We start from the raw sequence: 6,310 nt of genomic DNA on the forward strand, positions 1-6,310 counted from the left end.
AAGTATGTTTATTGTATTGCACATGAAAGGACGGTGAACTTACAGCTGTAATCTTTTACTAAAGAAAGTAAAATTAGTCTATCTTTTTACCTTAAAAAATACAAATAGACGGTGCAATGGGTCTAATAAATAGACTTTGACAAAAAATATTCTAACACATATTATGATCTAACAAATATATACGTAATGGGTTCAAACACAAATAGACTTTGATGTGAAATTTTCTAACACATTATATTCTAACAATTTCAAGTCCTTGCAAGGCATTAGACATGGCCTCCTGTGGCACTGATAAAAACACCTCGCAGTATGGTTATTCAAATGGAGACCAATCATTCACTAATGGTGATCTTGGTGTTGAAACGTTAATCATTGGCTCAACTACTAGCCATCAAGTCACAATGCCTGCAAAGATTGTGTTTGGGTGTGGACACAATAATGATGGTACATTTGGTGAGGCAGGATCAGGCATAATTGACTTGGGAGGAGGCCCTCTTTCTCTAGCCTCTCAACTAAACAAGTCTATCGGTGGAAAATTTTCTTATTATTTAGTTCCCACAAAGAATTCAAATGTTACAAGCAAGATTAATTTTGGTAGCAATGGCTTGGTTTCTGGCAATGATGTGGTTTCAACTATTCATCTCTTTATATTTTGGTAGCAATGGCTTGGTTTCTGTTACAAGCTTAAAGAGCATGCTGTGACAACACAACACACCACAATTCATATTTTTAACTACTACTTTACGTGGTTACTTTCAAGAGTTTTAATCAAACTCAAAGAGTTCCTGATACCTTAGGAAAATTTCAACAATAAATTACTCAATTGAACTTGATTTCTATCTTTTAACTTGTAAAAACAAATTGACTTACATTTCTACCTTATTTTTTAACAACACTAAATAGTAGTTTATAAGGGAAAAAAAAATGTGAACTCTGAACCAATTCAGGTGTACTACTTGCCTTCTAATGGCTGTCTTTCAATGGTAGCATTTTAAATCATAACCATCTTCTTCCCAAAAAAATTGCTCAGAAATGGTAAAACGGTAAACACAGGGAAGAACATATCAAGCGTCCTCTGTGATGTTGCTCCTATTTCCAACCATGACCACACCAAAAACTTATATTTACATTACAAAATGAATATAGGATAAAACAAAGAGTATAGAATTTCTGGAAAATCTGGAAAAAAAAAAAAAAAAAAAAAAAAAGTCATAAACACACCATTAATGACATTAAATTGAAGCAAAAGCAAATGAGTAGCTATAACCAAACTATGGCTGCACTGCTACTAATAGCTAAGGTTCTTAGTAGAAAAACAAATCAAAAAACCAAAAAGCATTGTTTCATCATAATTAACAACATAGGTCCTTAGACATTTATATTCTAAGCTACTTGGACTCAATATGTATCTCAATTCCACCAAGCGAAGCTCATTTTATGATTCTCTTCAGCCACATGTACCTAAAGTAGAAAAAAAAATGTATAAATAAATTTGAAACATGAGATATATATTATTACAATCAAAGTTTTTTTTTTAAAAAAAAAGGACTAAAAAAATGTAATGAAAAAACTCAGTTTATGCTAAATCATCAATATTATTGTCATCAAACGCTGTCATGTTTTCTTCATCTTGGTAATCACTTCCTTCACCATTATATTGTTTACAAGTAAGACAATTATGACCATAACCCCCACAAAGTTGACAATATTATCTTTTTGTTGTAGAATGAGCTTCCTCCATGATGTTGCTCCTATTTCCATCAAGGTTTAAGCATAGATGCAATAGAATAAAATATTAGTGATAGAGAATGATAAGAGCAAAGTCTAATATCAGTGTAACAAAGTCTAATATCAACGATTCATGTGAGAAAATAAATTAAACAAATTTCACAATTTACGCTGCCACATAATTCAACCCTCCTCCAATTAAACATTTCTTATTCAGTCTTTACTCACTATCAGAAGGATAATCTTAAGGCGAAAATGCACTTTTGGTCCCTATATTTTAGGTCAATTCCCATTTTGGTCCCAAAATTGATTTCGTTACTAATGTCATCCCTAAAAAAAGAAATTTATTTTTAAAATGGTCCTTGCCATCAGCCAACCAACAGAAAAATCCTACGTGCCTAATGAAATGCTCTACTTGTTGACGTGGCCACTAATATATTATTAAATATTTGGCATTTTTAAATGTCATGTCAGCATTTAAATTAATAAATAAAAAAGCCACATTAGAGTATTTATACTAAATTAAAAAAAAAAAAACCCTAAATCTAATTAAAAAACAAACCTTTAATTTCTTAATTTTAATTTAAACTAAAAATACAAATTTGATTTAAACTGAAATTTTAATTTCTTAATTCTCAGTTTTAAATTTTTTTATCGCAATCCTCTGTACCAAACCCCAATCCCAACCCCACGAACCCAAGTTACCCAACCTAACATCAACATCACAACATCAATTTAATCCCTCTCTCTACCCATTATTCTCTCACTCCCTGTCACTTAGATTTCTCTTTGATCTACTCCATACCCAGACACCCATGGCCAAAGACACCAAGCTCCAAACCCAGAAACCCATGGCTAAAGTGGAAGAAAAAGTTGTGGCTGGCTTGTCGAAGACCTTTTTGGCGAAGTAGCATTGTTGACAGAAGAGAAGAACCTAAACCCAGTTGATGTGAAAGAGAAATTGGGGTTATGAGGTGGTTTGAAGGTGAAGGTGAAAGTGTTTGAGAAAGACGGTTTTGGTTTAGAATGTTGAAATTGGGAGATCAAGGAGGTTTTGGTTTCGGAAGACGATGATGATGAGAAATTACAAATAGCTGAGTAAGAAGGGACATTCGGAATAGTAGATGTACAACTAGAAAAGGGGCGATTTGGTTGAGGTAGATGAAGATTATATTGGAGCCTCCTCAGAAGAAGACCTCGGATCAGTCTGGCGGAGGTGGAAGAAGAGGGTTTTGACATTTTTTTTAATTTTATGTACTCAAATCCAATATTGCTTCTTCTTCTTCTTCTTCTTCTATTATTATAATGTAAAGAAAAAATATGGAATTAGATTCACCTACACTACACACAAACCAAACTCCTCGCCTATAAGAAGAAGAAGAAATCGGCTTCCTCGTTCTTTTTTTCTTTTTACACAATCTAGAATATGATCTTTTAATTAGATTTAAGGTTTGTTTTTTAATTTAGTTTAAATACTCTGATGTGGCTTTTTTTTTATTAATTTAAATGCTGTCATGGCATTTAAAAATGTCAAATAATCTTTTTTAATAATATTTTAATGGCCGCATCAACGCCATGTCAGCAAGCAGGACATTCCGTTAGACACGTAAGATTTTTCTGTTGGTTGACTGATGACAAGGACCATTTTAAAAACGATTTTCTTTTTTTAGGAATGACATTAGTAACGAAATCAATTTTGGGACCAAAATGGGAATTTACCCAAAATATAGAGACCAAAAGTGCATTTTCGCCTAATCTTAATTAACAATAAGATATATTAGAGGTGCTCACGAAAAAATAAGTGTTGTTACAAGGTAAAAAAAAATACATGAGTGTCAATGATTCAACTTGGTTCTCTTTCTAGGGCATGAACCTTGTCTCTCCAAGTTCCTTGAGCTATTTCTCTGTGTGGTAGACAATAGATTCAGCTTGGTTCTTTGTGTCAATGCCACCTCTCTTCTCCTTGTAATCCTTGCAAACCTCTCTACTTCATTAGCCATCCTTTGCATCTGCATATTTTGACACATTTAGCTTTGTTCCTTTTCATCTTTTGACCTAATGCTACAAACTGAAATAAAGATCAAACATTTATCCAAACCCTATATATTTTAACATACCTCATAATCATTGGGCAAATTTATAATGGTAATGCCTTGCTTCTTCCCTGTGCCCTTATCAACTGTAATGACCAAAAGAATACCATTCGAAAATATGCAAAACTTCACTTCAATTTGAGGAATCCCATGAGGTGCAAGTGGGATACCATCCAAACAAAAGTTGCGAAGATATCTGTTGTCCCTAACGAATTCTCTCTCTCCTTGGAAAACATTAATATCAACACTAATCTGCCCATCTGTGGCTGTGGAGAACACCTCTGACTTGGAGGTCGACAAAGTAGTATTTCTTGGGATGATCTTTGTCATTACACCACCTAGTGTTTCAAGACCTAGTGACAATGGTGAAACATCCAACACGATACCACACTAAAAATAAATTGTCACACATGAATCAAACAAACAACAAAGTTATTTACACAATATCAAATAGAATTTAACAATCCAATCAACACCTGACCAAAGCTTATTAAATAAAGCTTTTGACAGTTAAAAAAACATAAGTACAATTAAAAGAAAAAAAAAATACAGTTTTCTCTAAACTTATTCTCTCTTAAACAAGTGCGTACATAACTGATTGAGAGACCACACATCTTGGGCATAAGTGGAATTGGGATGAAAACTGAAGGTCTTCCCAAGTTCAAACTTCTTTTGTTTTGAATTTTACTACATCAAGGTACGCTTTTCTATTCTTTGTTTCTAAAATTCTAGATATTCCATGTTCTCATGAATGAAGTAGATACTTATGTTGCTTCTGTTGTGTGTTTTTGTATGAGATGCAAAACCAATTTTCCCAACAATAAGAACACCTAAATTGCAAACAAAATGAAAACCAACGGAAACTAACTCCAAAACAAACTACACTTTGAGGATACCTCTACCCTTAATAAGAAAATCCACTATATAAAATTCTAGTGCATACCCATGACCTTAGACCATATCTATTCGGTAGATAAACTTCTTAACGTGACCCCACACCAGCTCTAGACCATCTAAACTCTTTGTATATGAATCCCTTCTCATGAACCTCGTTTATAATCACAATCAGGCCCACTAATGAACTCCAATGACTCTCCCTGAATGTTTGATCTTCGCATCAACATTTACTGGAATTATAAACTATATGGTTTTAGCTATTAATCACCAGTACAGCAACTCCATTATGTGTATGGATTTCTAAACCCACAAGTTGATCAATTCTATTTTCTCTCTATGTAGTGCACAGCAGCAATTTGCAAAAACCTCTAAGTAGCCGTGTTTATAATGGTCCTTTATATGTTTGCATGCGTGGCACAGAAACCTAGGCCCCAACCTACTTTAATAAAAACATGTCAAATTCGCTTTTCAAAATTTTCAATTAATCGAGCTTCAATCAAAGGTCAGTTGAAGTTCTGCTTTCGATCGATCAATCAACGATTGGCCATTGAAAATCACTTGTTCGATCAATTAAGTATCAATCAAATGGATATCGAAATCTTGAACAACTATCTTCTTTTAGGTTTAGGTCTTTTTAAGTTGGACTTTAACACACATTATAGACGACAAAATATTACAAAGTCATGAAATTTTCCTATCTAAAAGCCTAACATGTAGAACTCTCCATATTTTGTACAATATTCTCACTCAAAGTTAATCTTTTACTTAATTGAAAACCACCTTTTAGGCCTTCATGCTTAATTCTATTTTCATATTCACCATTTTCGTTTCAAATTTCTCATTTTTCTCTTTCATATTTGATTCAATTTTCTATTTGCCTTTTACATTTCAAAATTTCATTTGACCATTCATTTTATCCATTCATAAAAATTAAAATTTTAAAATTTAAAGGGCCAAAATAAAAACAACTCCAACCTTTTGGGCCAATGTTGTACTTGAGTCCGATTTTTTTTTTTTTTTTCAAAGACTTTGTATTTTAAATTCATTAGAATAACAATTTATTTTTGTCAATTTTTGGTTTCCTTGATTTTATCTTAAATAATCAAGTGGCAACTTCAAATTATAAAACCCTTTATATTATATTTACGAAGTAAAATATTATCAGTTGAGTATCTACATTAAGACACATTAACCTAGTATTCTTGGGTCATGCTTCTCACACTAATTTTCACTCTCTATCGATCTTCCTCACTCAAGCTTATTCTCATTTAACTACAAATTTTATATTTTGTGTTATCTTATTGCTAAATTGGTATTATTACAAACACACTCAAATTCACATCAAATTTCAAAACAATATGCTTGTATGTTAACTTATGATTGGATTACAATATTATTTACAAATGGGACCACCACAGGTGCTTGGTGAAAAGTGAACTTATTGTACACCATTGACATGTTGTCATATTGTGAAACTAGGTGAGTATCATCTTCTAAAATAAAATAAAAAAGAAGAAGAGAAGTGGGTACGTACCACTGTACCTAGAATTATTTTCCTTATTTTATAGCTAAATATAAACCAGTATTCCCAT

At 32.5% G+C, this 6,310-nt stretch overlaps 1 pseudogene; it reads right to left on the reverse strand.

Moving 5' to 3' along the window:
* Positions 1-3,588: 3,588 nt before the first annotated feature.
* LOC115964417 lies at positions 3,589-6,310 on the reverse strand (annotated as a pseudogene).

Source organism: Quercus lobata, chromosome 10 (genome assembly GCF_001633185.2).
Source record: "Quercus lobata isolate SW786 chromosome 10, ValleyOak3.0 Primary Assembly, whole genome shotgun sequence".
Classification (NCBI taxonomy): domain Eukaryota; kingdom Viridiplantae; phylum Streptophyta; class Magnoliopsida; order Fagales; family Fagaceae; genus Quercus; species Quercus lobata.